At 44.5% G+C, this 27,474-nt stretch overlaps 1 protein-coding gene across 1 annotated transcript in view; it reads right to left on the bottom strand.

Annotated features, from left to right (window-relative positions):
* CHST3 (carbohydrate sulfotransferase 3) overlaps positions 1–25,241 on the bottom strand; it is a 43,204-nt gene extending 17,963 nt beyond the window's left edge. Inside the window, exons 1-2 of the mRNA XM_081330138.1 lie at positions 25,146–25,241; positions 16,413–16,556 (exon numbers count right to left, since the gene is read on the bottom strand). The gene's annotated coding sequence lies outside the window, so the exon portion shown is untranslated. The remainder of the gene's footprint in view (positions 1–16,412; positions 16,557–25,145) is intronic.
* Positions 25,242–27,474: the final 2,233 nt, after the last annotated feature.

Below are 27,474 nucleotides of genomic sequence, written 5' to 3' on the forward strand. Positions count from 1 at the left end.
CTTAGATATGATTCTTAAAGGAGTGTTCTTGCAGTCTTGGAAAACTATCATGTTTAACTCATTGACTTTACCTCCTAAATCCCTAAAGCAGGGGTGTCAAACTGGTGGCCCACGGGCCGGATGCGTCATGCGCAGTCCACGTCCATCCTGGCTCCACAAAGGAAAAAAACGTTGTGAAATGTCATGTGACGCGATCAAGTTTGACATCCGTGCCCTAAAGGATATAAGACCCAAAGCTGCTTCTTCTAATGTCTCCCAACTGACAGCAGGGACTTCTTCTATTTATAGGGCACATATTGCTGGTTCCTGCACTTAAATACAGTTTAAGATCTCTTTTTTCATTCTGACACTTTCAGGAAAACTGTCAAATGAATTGTAATTGTTGTATAGCAGAATTTAGCTTTATTCTTTTTATTGTTTGGGCTATAATGTTTCATTATATGTTTTATGCCCCTCTAAATTGTTCTGAGCTTCCTTGGGTTACTTTTGGAAAGAAGTCACTTGTAAATATTACTAATAGGAATAAACTAGACAAAAGACAAATAAGCTGAACAAAAGATAATTTACTGCCCTTTTAAACATCCTAGAGAGTTTTTTCCTAATAAAATCCTGTCTCAGCAATGAAATAATATTCATCTATATAAGTATTGATATCATCACACCAATAATACTAATGGAATTATTTTGATGAGTTCCAGACCAATTAACCCATCATCCTCCAGATGTGTTTGATTTTATTTGAGAAATTCAGATTTGGGAAAGCAGTTTATATCAGAGTTGTAACCCTGTGCTGATATTTGTGCCACTCAGAATTTGGAGCGCAGGCAACAGCACAAAACTGATTTGAACTTCTTATCATGTTGATAACAAGTGTGTTGAATAAATTCACCTAGCCAGATGTCATGAGGAATCACAAGTGGAAAAATGAATGATTCATACTTTTTTTTTCTCCCATGCTTATCCAAAATTCTGAAATATCTCTTTCTTTGCTTAGAATGTTAATAATTCCAATTGTGACAGTCCTGTACAAATTCACACATTATTTTGTTCTGACTGATTTCTCAAGTCTATAAATAAAACCCTGGAAAATACAAAGTTATATACTTGATTGGTCCCAGACACGGGACAAATCTTATTTATTTTATTTATTTTATTTATTTATTTTATTGAATTTGTATACCGCCCTATTCCCGTAGGACTCAGGGCGGTTTACAGGGCAGTTAAAACCATGAAATACAAAAAATTAAAATCAATTAAAACAATTAAATTAAATTCAAGCCCCAAGAGTAAATCTAAAACCCAGTTAAATTAACAACCCCACAGTCTGGACCAAACAGATCAAAGAGCCAAGTTTTCAGGTCCCGGCGAAATGAGCGAAGGTCGGGGGCAGTCCTAAGTTCCGTGGGTAGTTGGTTCCATAGGGCAGGCGCACCCACAGAGAACGCCCTTCCCCTGGGAATAACCCGCCGGCATTCATTAACCGGCGGTACCCTGAGAAGGCCCTCTCTGTGGGGGCACACAGGACGATGGGAAGATGATGCCGGCAGCAGGTGTTCCCTTAGATAGTCCGGACCCAAGCCATTTAGGGCTTTATAGGTCATTACCAGCACCTTGAATCTCACCCGGAGGGCAACCGGAAGCCAATGTAGCTCATGGAGAAGAGGTGTTACACGGGAGTATCGGGAAGCTCCCATCAAAACTCGCGTGGCTGAATTCTGCACCAGTTGAAGCCTTCGGGTGGTCCTCAAGGGCAGCCCCATGTAGAGGGCATTGCAGTAGTCTAACTGGGAGATCACGAGCGCATGAGTGACTGTACGTAGAGCATCTCGGTCCAGATAGGGACGCAACTGGCACACCAGGCAAATCTGGGCAAAAGCCCCCCTGGTCACGGCTCCTATATGATCTTCCAAACTGAGCCGTGAATCCAGGAGGATGCCCAAGTTGCGAGCCCTATCAATGGGGGGTAATACCTCATCCCCTATTGTTAATGATGGAGAAGGCTGGTCAGCCCGAGATGCCGGTATGAACAGCCACTCAGTCTTGTCAGGATTGAGACGAAGCCTGTTTCTCCCCATCCAAACCCGGACCGCCTCCAGGCAATGGGACATCACGGAGAGGGCATCACTGGGTTGGTTCAGGGTGGAAAGAAAAAGTTGGGCTTCATGTAGATGTTGAACAGGAGGAGAGAGAGGACCGACCCCTGAGGGACTCCACAAACGAGAGATCTCGAGGTGGACCTCTGCCCTCTCGTCAACACCGACTGCGAGCGGCCCAGGAGGTAGGAGGAGAACCACTGTAAAACAGTGCCCCCCCACTCCCAGCCCCCTGAGACGCTGCAGTAGGATACCATGGTCGATGGTATCAAAAGCTGCTGAGAGGTCTAATAGGACTAGGAAAGAGGAACAACCCCTGTCCCGAGCCCGCCAGAGATCATTCACCAGTGCGACCAATGCTGTCTCTGTGCTATGCCCAGGTCTGAAACCTGATTGGTACGGGTCGAGATAATCAGTTTCCTCCAGGAACAGAGGGAGCTGATGTGCTACCACACTCTCAACAGGACGATAGTTATTCAAAATCGCCGAGTCCAGGGTAGGCTTCTTGAGGAGGGGCCTCACCACTGTCTCTTTCAAGGCAGCAGGGAAAACACCCTTGCTCAAAGAAGCAGTTATTACTGCCTGGAACCAGCCTCATGTCTTCTCCCAGGCTGCATAAACCTGTTTCAGCCTAGCCCAAGGCCATCTACAGGCAGTAGCCACAGCTGTGGCAGCTCATATTTGTGTAATTTTTTTTTTGGCTTGCTAACAAAGAATAAAGGGAGACCTATATGATCATTTCAAACTTATTTGTTCTCATCAGTCAGCTGAGATTCGAACCTGGGCCGACTGCATCTTAAGCAGTTGTTTTAACCCCTAGGCTAAACACATATCTCCCTTGCTTCTCAGCAAGCCAAAAATTTTTTTACATATATATACATATACATATACATATATATATGTGTGTGTGTGTGTGTGTGTGTGTGTGTGTGTGTGTTGTGTTGTTTTTTTACAATGTAAACAATGTAAATGTAAACAAATGTTTTTTTAAACACAATGTCTTTGTTTCACACAATTTCCACATACACACATGAATATTACACGTCTTCTTCAACCCAAGGCTGCACTGCATCAATTATTCTATCTGAAAATGATGGAATTACAGTAGACTCCATTCATTGCTTTCATCCATGGCAAGGCAAAGATCTTTGCTAGGAACATACCACTTCTTCTCACAGTTCAGGGAGGATCCAAAATCAGTCAGATTTTGAATCAGAAAGCCCTGCAACCACTTTTCATCAGGCAATACCAAATACTCATTTGCCTGAATTCCCACGTGTATTCTGTACGTTCCTAGGATTTGTAGACTTTCTGATGAGGGCAGTTGGTTTTTCTGAAGTAACAAGCAATTATCAAGGAAGAACAAGACTTCTTTGCAATATTACTTCTGCTAAATCAAATGTCTACATTTTATATGTGCTTTGGGATTTCCCCCCTCCCAACGTGCACATAAAAGCTAATAGCTTTATTACATCCTAGGATATCATTTGATTATCTGCATGCAACAGAACGGCTGTTTTGCGTTGGAGAAATATTACATGGATTATTATCTCTCTTACTTGATTATAACCCATAATACTATGAGACCTTGAGTGGAAGCCAGAGAAACCTTGCCAGAAATTGCATCAGGCAAGAAAACTCTTAAGCTCGCATCTGAAAGCACAAAACACCCTTAACCTCTTTTCTTGGGCTGTTCATCAGCTGTCAGTTCCTGAACATCTTTCCTGTTTTGAGGGGGAAAGAGTCCTTTGAAGCATCCAAAGAATGAAAAGTATAAAGTTGTGAGAAAAAAGGAGCAAGGTAAGTAAGGAATATGGACACAAACACCTACTTGGATACTCCTCAGATGGTTACTGAAAGGAGGGACCAGGACTATGTTTCCTGGCCCAAGCCCCTTCTTTAAGATCAGCTTTCTTCATCCTCCACATAGGTAAAGGTAAAGGTTCCCCCGCACATGCGTGCTAGTTGTTTCCGACTCTAGGGGCCGGTGCTCATCTCCGTTTCAAAGCCGAAGAGCCAGCGCTTGTCCGAGGACGTCTCCGTGGTCATGTGGCTGGCATGACTAGATGCCAAAGGCGCACGGAACGCTGTTACCTTCCCACCGTAGTGGTCCCTATTTTTCTACTTGCATTTTTACGTGCTTTCGAACTGTTAGGTTGGCAGAAGCTGGGATGAGTAACAGGCACTCACTCTGCTACGCAGCACTCGGGATTCGACCCGCCAAACTGCCGACCATCTGATCTACAAGCTCAGCGTCCTAACCCACTGAGCCACCGCGTCCCTCACACATCCTCCACATACTAGGGGTTAAACAAGATTAATAGGGTGAAAGTATTACCATTACAAAAAAAAAAGATCTGGAGGAAGTTTGAACTTGAAATGCAGTTAACTATCACATTTGAAGCCAAAGACAAAAAAGGCAGCTGGGTCTTCTCCTCCCATCCTTTTTCCTGTTCTCCTGCCTGTTCTCCTTCTGGCCAAAACTTCCTGGATCTGCAGTAATTAATCAGTTGCTGCAAAGGAAATAGGCAGAAGGGTGGGGAAAAAATGCAGACAGGAAGAAGCTCCAGTCACTTTTTCTCTAAAATCAGAAGCCGTCAAAATTAAAGTCCTCTCCCTCTCTATATTATGCCTCCCACCATTGCTCCATTAATCATACCTGGCAGGTTTGTGCATAATCTCAAAAATCAGTTCTTCTACCTAACTAAGGCAAAAGAAACATGGGACAAAAGAAATATATATAGATAGGCCACAGAAAGCCCAGCCTTTTTCAAACTACACTCAGCTCTTGTGAAATTGGCTGCTTGTCTTCAGCCTCATTTGTCTCAGTCAGCAATTGCTGCCATTGCCTCTAGCTGTTGCCATTTTTCACAACTGTGATAGAGAAAGTGCAGATTTTTATATAAAGTGTGGATTTAGTGTGTTTATGAGCTCTTTTTCTCTGCTATCTTCTTTACTGAAGTGGAAAGGAGATTGTCTCTTGAAGGAATTTAGCTGGTCAGTCACTCCTAAATGTCACAAGGAGGAAATGCCATATACCGAATTGAACAAAACAAAAGTAAGGATGACATAAGCCAAGGGTGTCAAACTCGTAATGTCATGTGACGTGTCATGACGTATGGCTTTTTTTGCCATTGCCGGCAATGGGGTGGGCACAGTTTCACTATGATGCATCTGGCCCACGGGCCGGCAGTTTGACACCACTGACATAAGCAAATTCAGAAGATGGTGCATATGCAAATCATATTCTGCCTCCTAAAGATCTAATAAAATATGTTTGACAAAAAACAATCAAAGTTTATTTATGGTCCAAGACCAAACACAAGAAAAAAACCAACAATACAGTAAATATAATAAGCACTACAAGAAAACCCTGAAACAATTAACAGCTAAATTTTGCCACTTTCTTAGAGGTCTCTGAAGAGTGGCCATCTAAAAGAGGGTAATGACCTTCTGGTTGCAAAGGCAATTAGAATGGTTAATTATTGGAAATATTAAATTTTACATCCCTAGGGTGTAGAAGAGACATTTTCATAGAACACTGGAAACAGATTCAACCCCACAGCTGTCACAGGACAGGCTTGTATATTTCCTAGGGGTTGCCCTAAATTCTGCTATAAATGGAATGGGAAACATAGTCTCTATCATTTTGGATATCTAAATCCCAAATTCTCTGCTTCAGTTCAACCAAGGTTTTACCAAAGCCTGAAGCAGACAATGCTGGAAAAGCAAGACTAACAGTATGCCAAATCAGAATTAGTCTTCTTAGAGTAAATAGCTACTGTCTAGCAAGGTGAGACAGATCAAGAAAGTTCCCCTTAGTTTTCAGCCAAAATCTAAGACACAGGTGTCAAACTCGCCATGTCACATGACGTGTTGCAACATATCATGACTTTTTTTGCATTGCCGAAGCTGGGGTGTGCGCGGCCTCCATTTCATGCAATCGTGGGCCGTCAGTTTGACACTCCTGATCTAAGACAACAATGTTGTCAAGGTATAAATCACCTTAGTAGAGGGCGAAGGACTGTGCTTCAGAGGATGCATGATGTCCATGAAGGAAGGAAATAAAACACGACGCATAATCTTACTAAATACCTTTTAATTACAAAAACTAAATATATATTATAAAGAGAGCTAGCTGACTACATCCTAACGTAACAGACAGTAACAGCAAAGTGAAAGACAATAAAAGAATAACTGTGAGAAACTTTTTCAAGACATGCGCATAAAACAGTCTGAAACCATAACATAGCTGAACATATGAGAGTCACTATGGTTACCAGATAAGCTATCACCACAGGTGCAGAGAGCAGGGGAAATGTACAGTTAGAAATGAACTTTTCTGACGAACTAAAAAAAAAACGTGCAGTGACAAAAGTTTTAATCCCCTTATAAAGGAAATGCAGTCTAGTTTCAATCATAGCAGAGATTGAGATATTGAATAAGGTACTTGAAATAAGACTTTTAAAAATATGGACTGAACTGCTTCTAAACTAGAAGACGTCTTATAGAGACACAACTGAGCATTCTTAGATCTTTAGCTTTAATAGCTCTGAGACATGATTATTTCCAGATTGACATGCAAACAGAACAGTTCTAAGGATGCTTTTTGGGCTCTTAGTAACAGCATCCTTGCTTAAATAAAACAGCAGGTAGAAAATTGCAAATATACTCCTGGATACTTAAAATATTCAACTCCTTTGATAAGTTTGCCATTGATTGTCCATCTAATTGGGTCTTGAAAATGATTCCTAGACAACACCAATACTCTTGCATTAGGATAGATATTAAAGCAATCTTTGGAGCAGTAAAGCAATGCAGTTTGGGGGCAATTTTATAGGCATCCTAGGTCACAGGCAGAATAGTTGTATCATCAGCATAAAAAATACAGGTAGTCCTCGACTTATGATTGTAACTGAATCCAGAATTACAGTCGTAAATTGTGCCAGTATATAAGAGAGTCGTAACATGACCAAACTGATTTTACATTTTTTGTGACAGTTAAGTGAATCACCTTGGTCATTGAGTGAATCCATGGTCATTAAGCAAACCCATTGTCTGCAATGAGTATTTTTTGCCAGAAACTGGGAGGAAACAGAAAACATAAATTGCAGTCCTATGACTCTGGGGCACTGCAAACAGCTGTTACATGTAGGCCAGTTGCTGAACACCCAAAATGCAATCAAATGATGGGGGAGGACATTGGCTATTAGGATTTAGAATCTGGGTTGTAAGTACCTTTTTTGGAGTCCAAGTGCAAAGTAAATAAGGGCTGGTGGGCAAGGAAGAGAGGATCGAATTCTGGCTCAGCAAATGTTTCAACAATATTGTTAATATTAAAAAAAAATAAACAACAGAGGGACAAGGATACAGCCTTATTTAACACCTTTGCAAGCTGAGATGCGTTCAGCTCTGTCAACAAAGACATTTCCTTTAACTTGAGTAAAAGTGCTGTGATGTAGATACTTTTTCCCAGAGACATCCTTGAGCCATATGGAGTCATAGGTCACCATCAAAATGATAAAGGCTATTGTCGTAAGTTCTTTTTTAAACTTTTAGATTGGCTCAGACTCAAAAGAGCTACAAAAGCAATGGATCTTGGACAATCCTGTGAGAATTGGGGCGATATTTTGAAAAAAGCGAAATATAAAAGTGAAATGTGAAATTTACAAATCTGTAAGCAAATGCTTTCTATTGTCTCTGCCCTATTTTCTACTTGATTGCTATTACTTCTATAAAGGTAAAGGTTTCCCCACACATGCGTGCTAGTCATTTCCGACTCTAGGGGCCGGTGCTCGTCTCCGTTTCAAAGCCGAAGAGCCAGCGCTTGTCCGAGGACGTCTCCGTGGTCATGTGGCCAACATGACTAGACTCCAAAGGCGCACGGAGCGCTGTTACCTTCCCAACATAGTGGTCCCTATTTTTCTGGATTATCGGCAGGAAGGACGAGGGAGACGCGTCTTCGTTAACAGGTTTATTTTAGTCAGCCCGGACGAAACAGAACGGAGAAAACATGCCTTATATAGGTAGCTGTCAAGCGGGGCAGCAAATCAGTAGTGGGCGTTTTTCCCGCCAAGAAACAGGGCCAATGGGTCAGCTTGTAGGTCGGAATCTCCCTAATGATAGTGCGAGCGCGTTAGCTAGGGAGGGAATCCCGTCAGCTGGTTTTGGCGGGCGGTCGGAGCTTTGACAGCTAGCCGCCGGTACTGCGCATGCGTCAGTTTTGACAGCTCGCGGCTGCCGCTGTGGGCTAGCCGCGGTTTTGACAGTTCGCGGCTTAATGCGCATGCGCGGCGTTTGACAGCTGTCAAACGGCCGCGTGTACTTGTAGGCCGCGGGAGCGACTGCGCATGTGTTACTTTTGACAGCTGTCAGTGCGGCCGCGTAATGCGGCCTATGACAGCTGTCATTATAGTTTGAGATATATTGCACCCCTTTCCCCCCCCCTTGAACTGAACAAGTAACTTGAATTAACTTCTAACTGGTGTTGGAACTTGTTGGCGAACTTCCGGCCCATTCAAAATCCGACAAGTATGCTGGCGGCCTCTTCTGTCGAGCGGATCTGCGAGGTGAAGGTTTTTCTACTGTTGCGGGGGCTTCCTCGGGGGTGATAGGAGGGAGATCGGCAGGAGCAGGGATATCCTCTGGGTGAATGGTGCTGGGGGGTGCGGGGGTTTCCGCCGCTGTTTCTGGCGTGGAGGTGTTGGGGGGTGACCTGGGTCGGAGCTGATCTGCATGTCTCCGTAGTGTGAGTCCCCCGCCAACATTAATGGTGTAAGACAAGGGGCCGGTTTGTTCGATAACTACCCCTTGGGTCCATTTATCCCTTCCCCCATAATTTCGGGCCCAGACATTTTGTCCCTGCGTGAATGTTTTGCGTGGCAGGCTGTTTGTGTTTTCTGCCGCTGGCCTGTCTGGGTGCAGTCTGTCAAGGCGGGTTACCAGCCGGCGACCCCATCTTAGTTCTGCTGGAGATTTCCCGGTGGTGGAGATTGGGGTGGTGTGGTGTGCGAGGAGGAAGCGGGCGAGGCGACGGTGCCAGTTTCCGACGACCAATCTGCGCAGAGAGTCTTTAGTGGTCTTCACCATGACCTCTGCGAGGCCATTACTGGACGGGTGGAACGGGGCCGAAGTTGCGTGCCTAATACAGTTCCTCCTCGTGAAGATCTGGAAGTCACGGGAGGTAAATTGAGGTCCATTGTCAGTAATTATTACGTCTGGAAGACCATGGGTTGCAAAAACTCCCCTTAAAGCTTGAATGGTGGCACTTGAGGTGGTGCTTGAAACCGGGAGAACCTCCAGCCATTTAGAATAGCTATCTACAATAATCAAAAATGTTTGGCCCTGGAATGGTCCGGCAAAATCGAGGTGTATGCGGGACCAGGGGTTGGATGTGATTTCCCACTTGTGAACTGGGGCGTGGGGTGGGGCGGGTCTGGTTTGCTGGCAGAGATAGCAGCCGGCTACGTGCTGCTCGATGTCCTTGTCTAAGGATGGCCACCAAACATAACTGCGTGCCAGAGCCTTCATTTTAGAGATGCCCGGGTGGCCCTCATGGAGTGTTTGTAGGACCTTGGTTCTGTGGCATGGTGGGACTATCACTCTGCATCCCCAGAGGATGCAGCCTAAGTGGGTGGAAAGCTCGTGGCGTTTCGTAAAATAAGGTTGGATGAGGGGGCAGGGGCAGGATGATTGCCATCCTGATGTGACCCATGAGAGTACCCTGCTAAGAGCGGGGTCCCTGCTTGTGGCGTGTGCGATGTCGGTTGCTGTTACTGGGCATTCTGACAGTTCTTGTATGGCCAGGACATGGCCGGCTGGGGCTGGGTCAGGGTCTATTTGAGGCAGTGGGAGCCTGCTGAGGCCGTCAGCGTGGGACATTTCCTTCCCGGGTTTGTAGACTAATTTATAGGAATAAGCGGATAGAAATGTAGTCCAGCGAAGCATTCGCGGGGACAAAATTTGCGGGGTTTGGCGGTCCCATGTGAATATACCTAGGAGGGGTTTGTGATCTGTATAGACTGTAAAAGGTCTGCCATAAAGGTAATCGTGGAATTTTTTAATTCCAGCTACTATGGCCAGGGCTTCTTTATCTATTTGCGCATAGTTGCGCTCGGGTTTTGAAAGGGTCCTAGAGTAATAAGCAATTGGGGCTTGCGAGCCATCGTTAAGGGAGTGGCTGAGGACCGCCCCAATGCCATAAGGTGAGGCATCGCAGGCGATGCATAAAGGTTTAGTTTCGTTGTAATGCGATATGGTTGTATCGCTAGAGAGTAATTGTTTTAGCTGTTTAAAACTGTCATTTTGAACTGAGGTCCACTGCCAGGGGGCTCCTTTATCCAAAAGCCTATGGAGTGGCTCCGCTATGGTGGCTTTTCCGGGCAAAAAGGAGTGGTAAAAGTTTAGGAGCCCTAGGAATGCCTGGAGCTCCGTTTTATTTTTGGGGGGGGTGCGGCTTGGATTGCTTGAATTTTTGCATTGGTGGGGTGAATACCTTTGCTGTCTATCCTGTACCCTAGAAAATCTGTGGAGGGAACTCCTATTGAGCATTTTTCCCTTTTTAGTTTTAACCCAGCTGCCCTGAACCTTGTAAGGACTTCGTGGAGTCTGGTTGCTAGTGAGTGGGTGGAGTTGCCCGCGATGAGAACGTCATCAAAGTACGGGCAGACTCCGGGGATGCCTTTGAGGGTTCGTTCCATGACTTCCTGGAATATTCCAGGTGCCACAGAGATGCCGAATTGGAGGCGGTTCACTTTGAACGCTCCCCTGTGAGTCACTATGGTTTGGGCATCTGCTGTTTCCCTGGTTACTGGGAGTTGGAGGAAGGCATGCGCTAAGTCCAATTTTGCAAAAATAGAGCCGGAGCCTATTTCTGAGAGGACATCCCTTACTGATGGGACTGGGTATGCATGGGGATTGAGTGCGCGGTTCAGGGTCGCTTTATAGTCCGCGCATATTCTCACGTCACCATTGGGTTTGACAGGTGTCACGATGGGGGTTTCCCAAGTTCCGCTGTCAGTGGGTTCTATGACTCCTAATTTGAGTAAGCGGTCTAGCTCCCTGTCTATTTTTTGTTTTAGGGCGAAAGGGACTTTCCTAGCTTTTATCCTAATTGGTCCTATTTCCGGTTTGAACTTGAGGTCGATGGGGGCTCCGTTGTATTTTCCCAACGAGCCGTCAAACACATCTGCGAAATTTTTGCAGATATTTTCTAGGGAATTGGTGTGAATACGGTTTGTCCCTTCGAGGCGGATGCCTAATGCCTCGAACCAGTCTAATCCGATTAGGTTGGTTCTGGGTTGTTTTGTTATTTGGGCTGTTAAGTGTCCAGAGAATTTTTTAAAATCGACCTTCAGTGTGGCCTGTCCTTTTAAGTCTATTTGTGCCCCTTGGAAATCTGCCAGCATAACCTTGGAGGGTTGGATGGGGATGCGGTGATTGGTTTTGCTAGCTATTTTCTGGAGGGTGTCCCCTGACAGGATGGAAACGGAGGATCCTGAGTCGACCTCCATTTCACAGGGGATTCCCTGGATTTTGACCCATGCTCTCACTTTGGCTCGGGGGATGTTGTTCGTGGGTGATTTAGTTAGGGAAAATACGGACCCTACAACTCCCATGGGAGGGCGGGGAGGGGCAGTCCTACCTGCGGGGATCTCGTCAAGATCGTGGAGGGTCTCCCGGTTTAGGCTGCGACAAGCTGATCGGATGTGGCCGGTCTTGCCACAGCCGTGGCACTTCGCGTTCCTAAACCTGCAGGTAGCTCTGACATGGTTACCGCCACAGCTGGCACACTTCGCCCTGGTGTTGGTCTGCATTTTCTTCGTGTTGGGGGCCGGCTGTCGGTCTTGGTTGCGGTTCTTCTCCCGGCCGGCGACCATCCGGTTGAAACGGGAGAGGATTGCATCGACCCCGGTTTCGGGCTCCGGCGGCCCTTGGTCGAGCTCCCTGGCCTGATGGACGGAGGTGCCTGCGTTTTCGCCAAACGTCTCGGTTTCGTCGCGATGGCTGTCCTCGTACGCCATTATCTCCAGCGTGAGCTCTGCGAGGTCCATTGTGGGCCTTACCACAAGCTTCCTCTGCAGGCGCACGTTCTGGAGACCGGCGATAACTTGATCGCGAATTCGGTCCTCCAGGTCGGGGAAATGGCACTTGCGGGCGGCGTGCCTGACGGCGGCGATGAAGGCGGTGGAGGTTTCGCCTGGCTGCTGCTTTCGTCGGGCAAAATAGAGCCGCCAATATAGTTCTGACCGCCTTGGCATGAAGTGTTTGCTGAGGCGGTCTGTGAGCTCGGCATACGGTATGGTGGCGACCGGGTCCGGGCTGCAGAGGCCAACAGCGATGTCATATACCGCTGGCCCGCTAAGGCATAGGAGCGCGGCGGCCTTGTGGCGGTCCTCCGTGATTTTATTCACGAGGAGGTACCCCTCGACCTGGCCCCAATGCGACTCCCATCCTTCGGGGTGCCGGACGTCGAACTCCCTCACGTGTCCTAGGTTTGCCATACCGGGTCCGCGGTACTTAGGGCACCAGGATGGTTGACTTGTCCGGTCAGTGACTTAGCTAGTGACTTCAGCGGTTGACCGGACAGCAACGCTCCAGGGCCGTGACTTCAGCTGCGTACCGGGATCCCACCCTCGTCGCCAGGTGGATTATCGGCAGGAAGGACGAGGGAGACGCGTCTTCGTTAACAGGTTTATTTTAGTCAGCCCGGACGAAACAGAACGGAGAAAACATGCCTTATATAGGTAGCTGTCAAGCGGGGCAGCAAATCAGTAGTGGGCGTTTTTCCCGCCAAGGAACAGGGCCAATGGGTCAGCTTGTAGGTCGGAATCTCCCTAGTGATAGTGCGAGCGCGTTAGCTAGGGAGGGAATCCCGTCAGCTGGTTTTGGCGGGCGGTCGGAGCTTTGACAGCTAGCCGCCGGTACTGCGCATGCGTCAGTTTTGACAGCTCGCGGCTGCCGCTGTGGGCTAGCCGCGGTTTTGACAGTTCGCGGCTTAATGCGCATGCGCGGCGTTTGACAGCTGTCAAACGGCCGCGTGTACTTGTAGGCCGCGGGAGCGACTGCGTATGTGTTACTTTTGACAGCTGTCAGTGCGGCCGCGTAATGCGGCCTATGACAGCTGTCATTATAGTTTGAGATATATTGCATTTTCTACTTGCATTTTTACGTGCTTTCAAACTGCTAAGTTGGCAGAAGCTGGGACGAGTAACAGGCGCTCACTCTGTTATGTGGCACTCGGGATTCGACCCGCCAAACTGCCGACCTTCTGATCGACAAGCTCAGCGTCCTAACCCACTGAGCCACCGCGTATTACTATGCTATTGCAATATTTCCTCTATATTAGCTGATAGTGATAATTTTCTCTTTAGGTCCCAATTGCATTTTAGATTGCTTTATTAAAATTTTGCTTAAATTAAACTTATTCTTTTTTTAAAAAATCCTTTCACTTTGTTTAGAGATTCAGAACAACCAACTCTGATAAACTATGAATATTTATGGTTGATTTTTTATTAAAAAGAAGTGGCTAGTTTAAGCATGTTTTAAAAGCAGGATGGTTACTATAACACAGCATTTTTCTCATAGTGTGCTATACCTTACATAATGAAGAAATATCTTTATCAAAATCAAATGAAGATGAGATCAAGATATAATCAGGTATCATTGATCACACTATCCTAAGAAAATCTGATGCAAACAACCAGTATGTTTATTTCTTGTGTAGCTACGCATCTCACGTGAAACTGACTCTGAGCTGCATACAGCACTTAATTAAACACAATCAATAATAATAATAATAATAATAATAATAATAATAATAATAATAATAATAATAATAATAATCACAAATTGGATGGAGGTTTTGTTGTCACTGTGTGTTGAGGGGAGGGAGCACGGGGGGAGGCTCAGCTAATCTCAATGTACACATGTTGTACTTTGACAATAAAGGTTTATTATTATTATTTATTATTAAGTTAAAAGGGGCCAAACTTCGTGATTTTCCTGAGAAGATAGCTGCTTCAGCATCTTGATCACCAAGGTTTCTGTTCCCTCCACATTTTTCAGCCCTACAACATTCTGTTTTGGTGCAATGGCCCAAAACTGCTACAATAATCCAGGGGTCTTCAAACTTGGCCCTTTTATGACTTGTGGACTTCAACTCCCAGAATTCCTCAGCCAGGCAGTGCCTGGCTGAGGAATTCTGGGAGTTGAAATCCACAAGTCATAAAAGGGCTACGTTTGAAGACCCCTGTGATAATCTAAGAGTGATCATACCACCAACTGCTACTCTGTGATCCCCATCATGGAATGTGTCTTTTGCACAGAAACCATGAGATCTGTTGATATTCTAAAGCATTAGATGAAGAAGCAAATATAAAAAGGCGGGTTACAGTATCTGCTGTCCATCTGGGGAAAAAAGATGACTCTTTCTTTGCAGTCTGTTGCCATGGAGTGTTGGCAGGGAGCCTACAAATACGGTCCTGGAGAACTGAAAGGTGTTAGAAACTTTATGCAAATCAGGAATACTTCCCCTTAAACCATGTTAATGAATATGGAAATGAGCAACTAGGCAATCAGTTCAATTGGACTCTTTCTTCAGGTTGCCAATGATAGAACTCTCTCCCAGTTCTAAAACAAGAACTGCCAATTCTCCGGTTTCTGATTTTTCGCATTGAATGGGTGGGAAAATGGATGAACTTTCCATCTGAAGGGAATCTATGGGAAAAAGTGACAATTCATCCACTGTGCAAAGATATCAGTGAATGAAGGGCTGGAATATGAAAGGAGCAACTGCTTATGTGCTAAATAGCTTTGCAAACATATTATGGTAATCTCAGGAATACTGTGAATAATGCTAATCAAGCCGCTGCCTCTCACATCTGTATTAGCTTGTTCAGAGTTTAGTACAGTTGAAGCACAGATGGATGACTATCTAATGATCCTTACAATTTCATCTCTTTCTTTTATGACCCGAAGAAGAGCATTGCTTTCCCGTAAAAATAGGTGTCTATCTATCCTTGTAGATTCTACAAATTTTGGTGAATAAAATTGGGCTGGAATCTTCACTATTTCCATTCTTAGTATATTTAACCATCGGGGTGGTGGTGTTTGCATTAATGTGGAAATACTTTGGAGGTTTTCTCAAATAAAAAGCATGGACACATTTGGAATACAAGCTGTACCATAATGGGGGGAAAATGATAGAAAGGGAGAACAAATCTGAGCAAATCATTTACCAGATTCCCAAAGGCAACTTCCAACACAGCAGTTGAAGTTAAATTTCAATATTTGATGAGCTGCCACAAAGAAGAGGGTGTTAACCTATTCTCCAAACCATCAGTGTGGCAGGACAAGAAGTAATGGATGGAAACTTATCAAAGAGAGACGAAAAATAGAACTAAGGAGAAATCTCCTGAGAGTGAGAATAATTAATCAGTGGAATGGCTTGCCTTCAGAAGTTGTAGGTGCTCCAACACTGGAATTTATTCTCTGTGCACGGAAAGCAGGAATGTAAGACAGGCACCTGATTTTTGAACCCCTGCTTCTATTGCCTTTGTTTTACAGGCCACTGAAAATGTCCTGCATGATCATGATTTCTTTTATAAGTCTGTTAGGTGCTATTGAGCAGTCAGCTATGCAGATAATAGCTTCTTTTTGGTTTCCTGGGTTACTGTATTTTTCCATGTATAAGATGCTATTTTTTCCTGCAAACACCCTCTTCAAAAATCAGCTGCGTCTTATACACAGAAAAATAATGGTAACCTCCGCAGCCCAGGGCATGCCTATGTGCGTTCCCATGCTGCCTGGTGCAGGTGTCAAGCCCCTGTGGGCTTGCCACTAACGGGAGGGGGGAAGGAGCAAGATCTTCAGCCGGCCGAACTTGCAAAATTGCCAGCTCAGCTGTTTGGCGCTCTACCAAACAGCTGAACGGCGCGGAGAGCATCTTATACAAGGGTGCGTCTTATAGAAGGAAAATTAAGGTATATGGATTTCATTTATCAGTTGCTATAATTTAGACAGTAAAGAATTGCTTGCTGGGTACAGAGTCAAAGGCCAAAAGAAGGCCAAGACAGTTGAAAAACCAAAAAAGGACTACCTAGTAAACAGGTAGGACTACCTAGTAAACAGGTAGGTCCACATGATATTTACTAGCACACAGGAGAAGCATCTCTGCATGGGGGTTTCACTGCACCATAGAAATAAGACCCTTCCCACTCCTGTCAGTGTTGGGGAGAGTGACATAAATGAAGATTCTTTTTCCATTTAGAAGTATAGAAGGACAGTGTTAAGGAAAGTCAAGATGGTGGCCGCAACTACCTGTCTGAAGTCTTATCCCCTTCTTGCATGCTTGGTGAATGCAGACTAAAGCCATGTTTGCAGGTACTCCAACAGCCAAAAGAAGTCATCCAAATCCAGTGTTCTTGCCACAGGGCTGTGCTTCAGCTGTTTCAAATCAGGTACCTACAAATGTGATCAGAGGAGGAGGCTTCACTTAAGGCCAGGCTAATCAGTTGGCCAGGCAAAACACACCTAAGGATTGCAGGGCCTCCATCTATAGGATCACTGCCTTGATCTGTAATAAACCTATTGTACCAATTAACACCTATAACACTGCATGACTTAGAGCAGTTTCTGTTTTTCTGCTAAATACCACCTTTCAAAATGATGAGTGCATTCAATATTCAAATCCTTTTATTTTTATCATCCTTTACTTTTACAGTAAAGTAGTGATTATAATTAGATTAGATTAGATAACCTTTATTGTCATTTTTTCCTGTGGGCACAATGGCACACATTAAAAATGAAATTTAGTTACTTCCTCTCAAAGTGTACACATACATAACATGCATTTAAAACATACTATATACAACATATGTATAGACCTACATCCTTATATATAAGTAACATAAATATTATTCACTGTCCATCTTGAATACATAACAGAAGGAGAAAGCTTGAGAGTTCACAAGGTTAATACTGTATGGAACAAATCTATGGCTGAATCTGGATGTTCTGCTTCAGATACCACAAAGCCTCCTCCCAGAAGGTAACAAGGAAAACAGGTCGTGAAGAGGATGTGTGGTGTCGCAAACAATCTTGTGGACCCTGCTCAAGCAATGCTTATGTGCTATGTCCTGGATGGAAGGGAGGGAACTGCCAATGATCTTTTCAAGCCATCCTCACCACTCTCTGCACCGCCTTCCTGTCTGAAGCAGTGATGCTTCCAAACAAGACTGTGATGCTGTATGACAGGATGCTCGTGATCGTCCCCTGTAGAAAGTGGTCAGGACAGGGGAAGGAGGATGTGCTTTTCTCATGTGGTGCAGAAAATGCAGGTGCTGCTGTGCCCACTTCACCAGTGTTTCGCTGTTGAGCGACCAAACCAGCCTACTTGTTAATTGCACACCCAGGAATTTGATGCTGGTAACCACCTCCACAGGTGAACCATTAATGCACAGAGAAGTGTGGCTGTGCCTGCCTTTTCTGAAATCGACAATGATGTCTTTGGTTTTTCCAGTATTTAAAACTAGGCTGTTTTCCTTACACCAGTTCACCAAACCCTCAACCTCCTTGCGGCAAGCACCCTCACTGTCGTCATGAATAAGGCCCACTACTGTTGAATCATCTGCGAACTTCACAATATGGTTGGTGGCAAGCCTAGCACTACAGTCATGGGTCAACAGCAGCGGACTTAGGACACAGCCCCGAGGAGAACCTGTGCTCAAGAAAATGGTGTTAGAAATATTTATTCCAGCTTGCACATATTGGGGCCCGTTAGTAAGAAAATTAAGCCTAAAAGGCCCAGTTAGTCTGCTAGATGCTGGGGAATGATTGTGTTAAATGCTGAACTGAAAATCATCTAAATTGCACACGCACACATTTCAGAAACTATCATATACCTTCCAGAACCCCATTTTTCAATAGGTGTCAAACTGAGGTCATAATCACATCCGTGTGTTCAAAATCTCACTGACATTCAAACTCTGTTCCTTTGGAGGCAAAATGGAAGTCAGCAGCTTGGCCAGATTCCAACATGACTAATGCAGAATCTATCTAATGCTGATTTTTTTTTCTGCATAAGACTGATATATTATTGTGTGTATATAGTTTTTTATATTACAAAGTCTCCTTTAAAGCTTGTCTGTAACTGGTTGCTGAAAAGGTGTCAGGAAATCATTGTTTCATTCCAAGTCAACCTTAATTAGTGAAACTGACATTTGTAGTACAGGTAGTCCTCAACTTACAATCACAATTGAACCCCCAATTTTTGTTGCTAAGTGAGACAGATGTTACCTGAATTTTGCCCCATTTTATGACTTGTCTTGCCACAATTGTTAAGTGAATCATTGCATTTGATAAGTTAGTAACCTGTTTGCTAAGCGAATCCGGTTTCCCCATTGACTTTGCTTGTCAGAAGGTCACAAATGGTCATTACAAGACCCTTGGACACTGCAACCGTCATAAACCATGGAGATGAAACAGCGTACGAGGGGAGGTACAAAAACTATCCTTATGGTGTTTAGAGAACAACCTGCACCTGAACATCGGCAAGACAAAGGAGATGGTGCTAGACTTCTGGAGGAAAAGAGAGGAACCTGCCCCCACTTTACATCAAGGGGGGGGCTGTGTGGACAGAGTTTCCTCCTTTAAATTCCTGGGAGTCTACCTCTGTGAAGATCTTACCTGGAAAGTTAATACAACCCAGGTGGCCAGAAAGGCCCAACAGATACTCCACTTCCTCAGGGTCTTGCGGAAGAACAGGGTAGAACAACGGCTAATGATCTTCTTTTACCGGTCTACTATAGAGAGCGTCCTCTCGCACTGTATTGTGGTTTGGTATTCTGGCCTGACAGCCATGGCCAGGAAGATATTACAGAGGGTGGTGAGCACATCACAAAACATTGTGGGCTGTCCCCTGACACCACCAGGGCTCGCTGTCGTGGAAGAGTGAGGAAAATTCTCAGGGACAACTCACATCTCTTTACTCTCCTACCATGAGGTAGGAGATATAGGAGTATAGCCAGCCATACCAACAGGCTGAAGAACAGCTTCTATCCATGGGCTGTCAGGCTCTTGAATGGGAAATAACTTTATGTATGATTGACTTGCGAGGCCGGTGTGTTGTGCAATTAGCTCACATGGTGTGGGTTTGTTGTCACTGTGAGCTGTGGGGGGGGCACGAAGGAAGGCTCAACCAATCTCAATGTATACATGCTTGTACTTTGACAATAAAGGTTCATTCATTCATTCAAATATGAATCAGTTGTCAAATGTCTAAATTTTGATCATGTGACCATGGGGCTGGTGCAATGGTCGTGTGAAAAATGGTTGTAAGTCATTTTTTTCAGTGCTGTTGTAACTTTGAATGATCACTAAATGAACTGTTGTAAATTGAGGACTACCTGTACAGGAGAAACAAAATACTGAGTAGACAATGAAAGCAGAAGGGTGAAAAATACAAAGGGCTGACTACCAAAAATGCTAAAAAGTTCCTACATAGGATACTGAATATTTGAATATGAGTGATATGGTTGCAAAGCAGAGGTGCCAGTTTATAACCTTCTATTTTTATTATTTTTGTTGTTGTTGTTTGCCACCCATCTTGCCACAAAGTGACTCAATAATTGCTGTATGTTATGGAGTATGTTATGGAGTATGGGCTCCAAGATCCCTGCAGATGGGGACTGTAGCCAAGAAATTAAAAGACGCTTGCTCCTGGGGAGGAAAGCCATGGCAAATCTATACAACACACAAAAAAGCAGAGACATCACCCTGTCAACAAAAGTGCGTATAGTCAAGGCTATGGTATTCCCAGTTGCAATGTATGGCAATGAAAGTTGGACCACAAGAAAGGCTGAGCGCCAGAGAATTGAGGCCTTTGAACTCTGGTGCTGGAGAAGAGTCCTGCGAGTCCCTTGGATTGCAAGGCGATCAAACCGGTCAGTCCTAGAGGAGATCAACCCTGACTGCTCTTTAGAAAGCCAGATCCTGAAGCTAAAATTCAAATACTTTGGCCACCTAATGAGAAGGAAGGACTCACTGGAGAAGAGCCTAATGCTGGGAAAGATTGAGGGCAATAGAAGAAGGGGTCGACAGAGAATGAGGTGGCTGGATGGAGTCACTGAAGCAGGAGGCGTGAGCTTAAATGGACTCCAGAAGATGGTAGAGGACAGGAAGGCCTGGAGGAACGTTGTCCATGGGGTTGCAATGGGTCAGACACGACTTCACAGCTAACAACAACAACAAATTGAGTATGTGAGAATTATTACAACATGCACATAGGCCAAAAATTATAAAGACATTATATTTCTCCAAAGAGAACAAACCCTGAAAAGACTTCTTGGAACATACCAACTTTCTGAGAAGTAACAAGGACAATTATTGTCCATTATAAAATAATTACCAACTTCTGTTGATGAACTGCTGACATAGTCAAAATCAGGGCTATAGATATTCCAAAAATATTTTCATTATTAAATAACCATTGCCTGGGAAAAATTAGAGCAGAGTGAATTAGAAAAGCATTAGATAAATCATGTTGGGGATAAATTCAGAATATCTCAAAGATATTCACATAGATGTTCAAAAAAAACTCCTCTAGACATATAGAGGTTGCCCTATGTGGGGTTTCTGTTCCAGTCTGAATGAAAAATACCTTTATGCGTGTGAAAAAGGATGCCCTCAATATGTCCATGCATAAAGTTACAAACACAAGCGGAGATATCAAGGTTGGGTTGGTTTTTAGCAGGAACCACAGGTAGTGAAACCTGAAATCACAAGGGCTATTTATAGTATCTGTGAGAATGTGCTGTAGCACTAACAGCTGCAGCACACAATACAAATGGTTAAGAACACACCACGTTTGAAGCTGGAGGCAGAAGACATCTGTTTGTTGTGAGCATGCTGTGCATACAGCAATAAATGGCTAGAAAGGAGGCCTCCAAACCCAAAACTGTCACACCCCACACTTTCAGTCCATATCCTGCTGCTCCAAATCTTTTTGACATGCAACTGTGTAAAAACTTGACATCAGAAACAACAAAATCCATACTCAATCCTAGCCATTTCCCAACTGTTTTCTTCACTATTCCTTTCTGTAAACCTGCAGCTTTTATAAGGGTGCATTTTGTAATTCTCTCACACTGGATGTGTTGTAGTTAGAGCAACTGTGTGGCCAACCCAGAGAAGCAAAGCAGTTTCCACAAAGGCAGACCTGGAAGATGTGGACAAGAATCAGTCTGTTTGGCACTAGGCCTCCCCTGCCCCTTTTGTTAAGAAGAATTGAATCTCAGGAGAAGAAATCAAATATATTGAACATCGCAATTAGAACACTTTTTTTAAATCAAGAATAAGAATGGAACAATACTATAGCAATCATAGTAGAAAGGATAAAGCAAAGGATTGTTAAGACCAGGGGTCTTCAAACTTGGCCCTTTTGACTTGTGGACTTCAACTTCCAGAATTCCTCAGCCAGGCATGCTGGCTGAGGAATTCTGGGAGTTGAAGTCCACAAGTCATAAAAGGGCCAAGTTTGAAGACCCCTGGTTAAGACTATTCAAAGCCAGTGAGGCCTCTGGCCTTCCTCAGAGATACAGTGATCTAAGTAAATGTGCTTTAAGTTCCTACATAGTCAAATTAAATTCCCATGTAACCGTTGATCATGAAATCAGATTGGCTGGGTTATTTATTGCACACTGTGCTCAGAAACTACAAAGCTTTCATGGGTCTACAAAAAGACTTTAGGACCCCCAAATCTGTAGTATATTATGACAGGGAACTTTGGCTCTTTTATGACTTGTGGACTTCAACTCCCAGAATTCCTCAGCCAGCCATGCTGAGAGGTTTCCAAGCTGAGCCAGCCTGGAATTAAACTTTGAGGCCTACTGCTTAAATATTGCCCAGGATTTATGAAGAGATTAATAAAATATTGAAGCAAGTGTCAACCCTGCTAACATTCAATGTTCTTGCTTGACAAGAGATGAAGAAGCAGCTATTTCATATGTTAAAACTTGTGTATTGCTTTAAGAGATAGGGTTAAGGCTGGGAGGAGGGAGGAGGAGGATTGTGCCTCCAGGCCATCTGAAATTAAAGAAGATAAGAACTTGGCAGGTTGTCTAATGGAAGAGAAACTAATTCTTTACATTAATTGGAGAATGTGATTAATGACAAAAATGGAAAGGTGGAGAATTTTTAATATATTGTGCAAGGGGGCAGAGATTTCAGATTCCAGCTTCCTTCGAGCAAGCATTGGCTGGTGTATTCTGCTAATAAAGGACTTTAAGGTAAACAATGCGTCAGAGTCACTTAAAAAGCTCAGTCGGAAACTTGACATCAAGATGGAATCCCCCTACTTTTTAAACTAATTAGGGAGTCCCGTCACTGTCTCCAAGTTTGGGAGGCAGTCTTCATGGAGGAAGAAAAATTGCCTGAAGCCAGCTCCCCGGCACCAGCAGCCACCCCAGCACGGGAAGGGCCAGCGAAGAAGGGGGAGAGTTTCAACAGCGGCAGGGGAAGAGTTTCAACAATCCTCCCAGCTGGGAACTAGACCCAAACAGCCAGGAGAATTGGCCTGGTCATCAGAGTGGATTAAGCCCAGCAGAGACTCCAGGTGCCTTGAAGCAGCCTTGCCATCCCCAAGGGCTTCAAAGGCAGAGGAGATGGGATGACAACAAAGAGAATCCTGCACATCGTATTCGCCAGACCGGTGGGGAGCAGCCAGGCCAGCTGAGATTGAATACTCGGGTGAGTGGAAGACAGCCTTCAACTGCCCCTTGGGAAGTTACCAGTTCAAGGTCATGCCATTTGGACTGCAGGGGGCCCCAGCCATATTTATGCAGTTGATCAATGAGGTCTTACCTTATCACCTATACAAAGGGGTCCTGGTGTATCTTGATGACATCCTGATATACAGTATGAATATGACTGACCACATAAAACTGGTCAGAGAAGTGTTAAAGAAACTATTGAATGCCAAACTTTATGTCAAATTGTCGAAATGTGAATTTCACCAAACCCGATGAGATTATCTTGGCTATAGAATTTCCAACGAGGGCACTGAAATGAACCCAGCCAAAGTAAAAACTATAATCGAATGGCAGCCCCCAAAGACCCGCAAACAGCTCCAGAGCTTCCTAGGATTTGCCAACTTCTACCATCAATTTAATCCCTCTTTTGCTGAGATTGCTCTACCTCTTACCGAACTACTCAAAACAGGCAAGGGAGGGGGGAAACTGCGACCTGGCTAACCACTAGCATGGACTATGAGTTGTCAGAAAGCTTTTGAGAATTTAAAAAGACTATTTGCGGCTGAACAGGGGAGCCCTTCGTAATTCAAGCAGATGCCAGCAACGTGGCAGTTGGAGCTGTGTTACTACAAAAGAATAAAAGTAGGGTCCTGCAACCTTGTGCCTACACCTCTAAGAAATTCACTGAAAGCGAGAGGAGATGGACAGTCTGGGAGAAGGAGGCCTTCGCTATTAGGTGGGGGTTATTAAACTGGCGGCACTATTTAGAAGGGAGCAAGATGCCTTTTGAAGTATGGACAGATCACAAAAATTTAGTGGCACTAAAAACTCCCTGCAAATTGTCCCCAAAACAAGTACGATGGGCACAGTACTTCAATCGTTTTAACTTTCTTCTAAAGTACATACCACAAAGAAAAAGCTTCCTAGCTGAGGCACTCTCCCGATTGCCACAGTACAAAAGCAAACGTGAAGAAGTTAACGAGGCAATTATCCCCAGTCCACAAACTGTGGCCCAACTCACACCTCGCAGGACCCCTAATCCTGATGACCCTGGGGTGAAGAAAATAAAGTGAGAACTCCTCACTGATCAATGGTTTAAAGACAATCAGACATCCCTAACATGCAGGGATGGTCTGGCTTACAAGGGGGGAAAATTGTACTTGCCTGAAGCTCTTCATCCTAATGCCCTCAAACACAGCCATGATGTCAAACAGGCTGGACATTTCGGTTATCTAAAAACTCTACATCTCACTCGCTGGCAATTTTGGTGGCCGGGACTAAAACAAGATGTAGAAAACTGTGTCAAGAGCTGTACAGTATGTGCCACATGAAAAGAATCCCAGGAAAGACCCCTGGGTTACTGCAACCGGTGGCCGAACCTTCTCAACCATGGGAAGAAATAGCTATGGACTTTATAGTAGACCTACCTGACAGTAGAGGAAATACTGTCAGTTGGACTGTGATAGACCTATTTTCAAAACAGGCTCATTTCATGCCTGCAAAGGACTTCCATCAGCTCAATGCCTGACTAAGTTGTTCCCAAAACATATCTACCAACTACATGGCACCCCTAAGCGAATAATTTCAGACAGAGGAGTGCAGTACACAGCGAAATTTTGGAGAAACTTTCTTAAATTAATTGGATCATCTCAAGGTCTATCAACTGCTTTTCACCCGGCTACTAATGGAGCCACAGAATCCGCCAACAAAATGGTGGAACAATACCTTAGATGCTACGTCTCTTACCAACAAACAAACTGGACTGACCTCCTCCCTTTCGCAGAGGTGGCTTACAATAATTCAGTACATAGCAGCATCGGCTACACTCCTTTCCGTGTAGCCACAGGGAAAGAATTCAGTCCCATACCAGAATACTTGTGTATTGCTTTAAGAGATAGGGTTAAGGCTGGGAGGAGGGAGGAGGATTGTGCCTTAAGGCCATCTGAAATTAAAGAAGAACTTGGCGATTGTCTTAACAGAAGAGAAACTAATTCTTTAAATTAATTGGAGAATGTGATTAATGACAAAAATAAAGGTGGGGAATTGTATTTAATATATTGTGCAAGGGGGCGGAGATTTCAGATTCCAGCTTGCTTTGAGCAAGCATTTGCCGGTGTATTTTGCTAATAAAGGACTTTAAGGCAAACGTTGCACCGGCAAGCTGTCTGCAGCGAAGGCGAGTTGGCAGGAACTTTGCATCCCTCCCTGCTGCCCAACTACACCATCTCAACTAGGTAAGTAAGAAAGGACAAGGAGTGGGAGGTAGATTCTGTGGAGTCCATGTGCACTCCTTCCTTGTGCTCACCCATGACAGCCAGGCTGGTGGCCTACCCGGTGCTGGACCTGCGCCACCATCGCCTCGCCCTGCATGCCTAAGTGGCCGCCCTGCATTGTCTGGCCCGCACGCCCCGCGCAGCCCCGCCATATAGAGCGGGCCCTGCTACTCCCACAGCACCAGCCGCGCCGGCTCTGGCCCCGGGGGAAAGCCCGCCACCAACACCCCTCGTACCCGTGACTGCAGCAAAACCACCACCCCTGCCACCCCCCGCCTCCTGCGCCTGCCAAGATGAGAGTTCTGGCACTTCTTTTTTTTTTTAGAAAAAAAGCCCTGTTTAAAAGTATTAATTTCCCATTTGAACTGGTATAAAAGAACGTAAGGCTGAGTTCTATTTATTTCCTTTGCTTTGAATCTAATCTTCTTGGGTAATTAAAGGTCATAAATGGTCCGTTATCAGCTGAAACAAAGGAAGTTATTGTAAATCTTTCAAATCTTGTTTTTTCAGATAAGCTGTAACCAGATTTCTAACAAAGCTGTTACAGTATAGACCAGATTGGGAAGCTGAAAAATATCCTGGGAGCAGGCTTTAACAAATCAGTTCTGCATTGTTGCCAAAAAAAATGTACACAATATGTTCTCATCTGTACTAATCAACAGGACTTGAGCACAATTTGAATATTTTAGCTTTTAATATTAATAGCATTGGGAGATGTGTGTTCAAAAGGCAAGTGACACACAACACTTTAACCAAACAGGAATAGGTAAATAATGCACTAGCTTTTTCCATTTAATTCATCATTCCTTAAAGGTAAACCATCTTACAACAGTCTTAAACAGGGGTCTTCAAACATGGCCCTTTTATGACTTGTGGACTTCAACTCCCAGAATTCCTCAGCCAGGCATGCTAGCTGAGGAATTCTGGGAGTTGAAGTCCACAAGTCATAAAAGGGTCAAGTTTGAAGACCCCTGGTCTTAAACAACAATCTCATAATTTTCTCAGAATATAATTTTCTAAGCACTAGAGAATGAGGGAGGAACCCAACCGTACATTATTTCTTGCTGTATCACATTTTGTCCTTATAACAGAGGAAAGAGGACCAGGTATAAGCAGTCCTCTTACAACCATTTGTTTAACTACAATTCGAACTGCACTGAAAAAAGCTATTTACAACTGTTGCAGCATCCCCAGGGACATGTGATCAAGATTTGGCAGGTATTTACAGGTAGTTGCGGCATCCCAGGGTCATTTGATCACCATTCATGAACCATCCCAGCCAGCTTCCAAGAAGCAAAGTTAATGGAGGAAGCCAGATTCACCTAAGGATCATATGACTGCAACAAAAAAGGACATAAAATTGGGCTCAACCCACTTAAGAACTATCTTGCTTAGCAATGGAAATTCTGGCCCCAATTGTGGTTGTAAGTTGAAAACCATCTGCAATATGGGTAGCACACAGTACAGGCAGTCCTCGGCTTACAGGAGTTCATTCAGTGACCGTTTGAAGTTACAATGGCATTGAAAAAAGTGGCTTGTGACCATTTTTCACACTTACAACCATTGCAGCAACTATGGTCGGGTGATCAAAATTCAGACACTTGACAACTGACTCACATTTACGACGGTTGCAGTGTCCCGGATTCATATGATAAGTTTTTATAATTTTAAGAAGCAAAGCCAATGGGGAAACCAGGTTTACTTAACAACCATGTTGCTAACTTAATAGCTGCCATGGTTTACTTGATAACTATGGCAAGGAAGGTTGTAAACTGGGGCCAAACTCACTTAATAAATAGCAACATAAATTTTGGAGTCAATTGTGGTTGTAACTCGAGGACCACCAGTAAATTGACTCTTGCATTTTGCTGGTTATAAGTGGACCCTCCTCCTGATGCTCAAAATTGTTTCTCTGGCAATGCAATTACAGGCCCCAACAACTGAGTTCTTCTCTCTTGCAGCTGTGTGCTCCCACTTTCTTGCCTAATAAGGGGAATTATAAATGAGCATTTCTTGCCTTCTTGTGCAGAAAGTGTGTGCTACTGTCTTTTGCAAGCCTGGGAAAATGGAAAGGACCAAGTCAGATGCCCTACGCACAGTCACTCATGCGCTCATGACCTCCCGTTTAGACTACTGCAACGCTCTCTACATGGGGCTGCCCTTGAGGACCACTCGGAGGCTTCAGCTGGTGCAGAATGCGGCCGCGCGAGTTGTGATGGGGGTCTCCCGATACTCCCATGTAACATCTCTACTCCGCGAGCTGCATTGGCTCCCGGTTGCCCTCCGGGTGAGATTCAAGGTGCTGGTGATGACCTATAAAGCCCTAAATGGCTTGGGTCCAGGATATCTGAGGGAACACCT

Source organism: Vipera berus (assembly GCF_964194415.1).
Source record: "Vipera berus genome assembly, chromosome: 5".
Taxonomy (NCBI): domain Eukaryota; kingdom Metazoa; phylum Chordata; class Lepidosauria; order Squamata; family Viperidae; genus Vipera; species Vipera berus.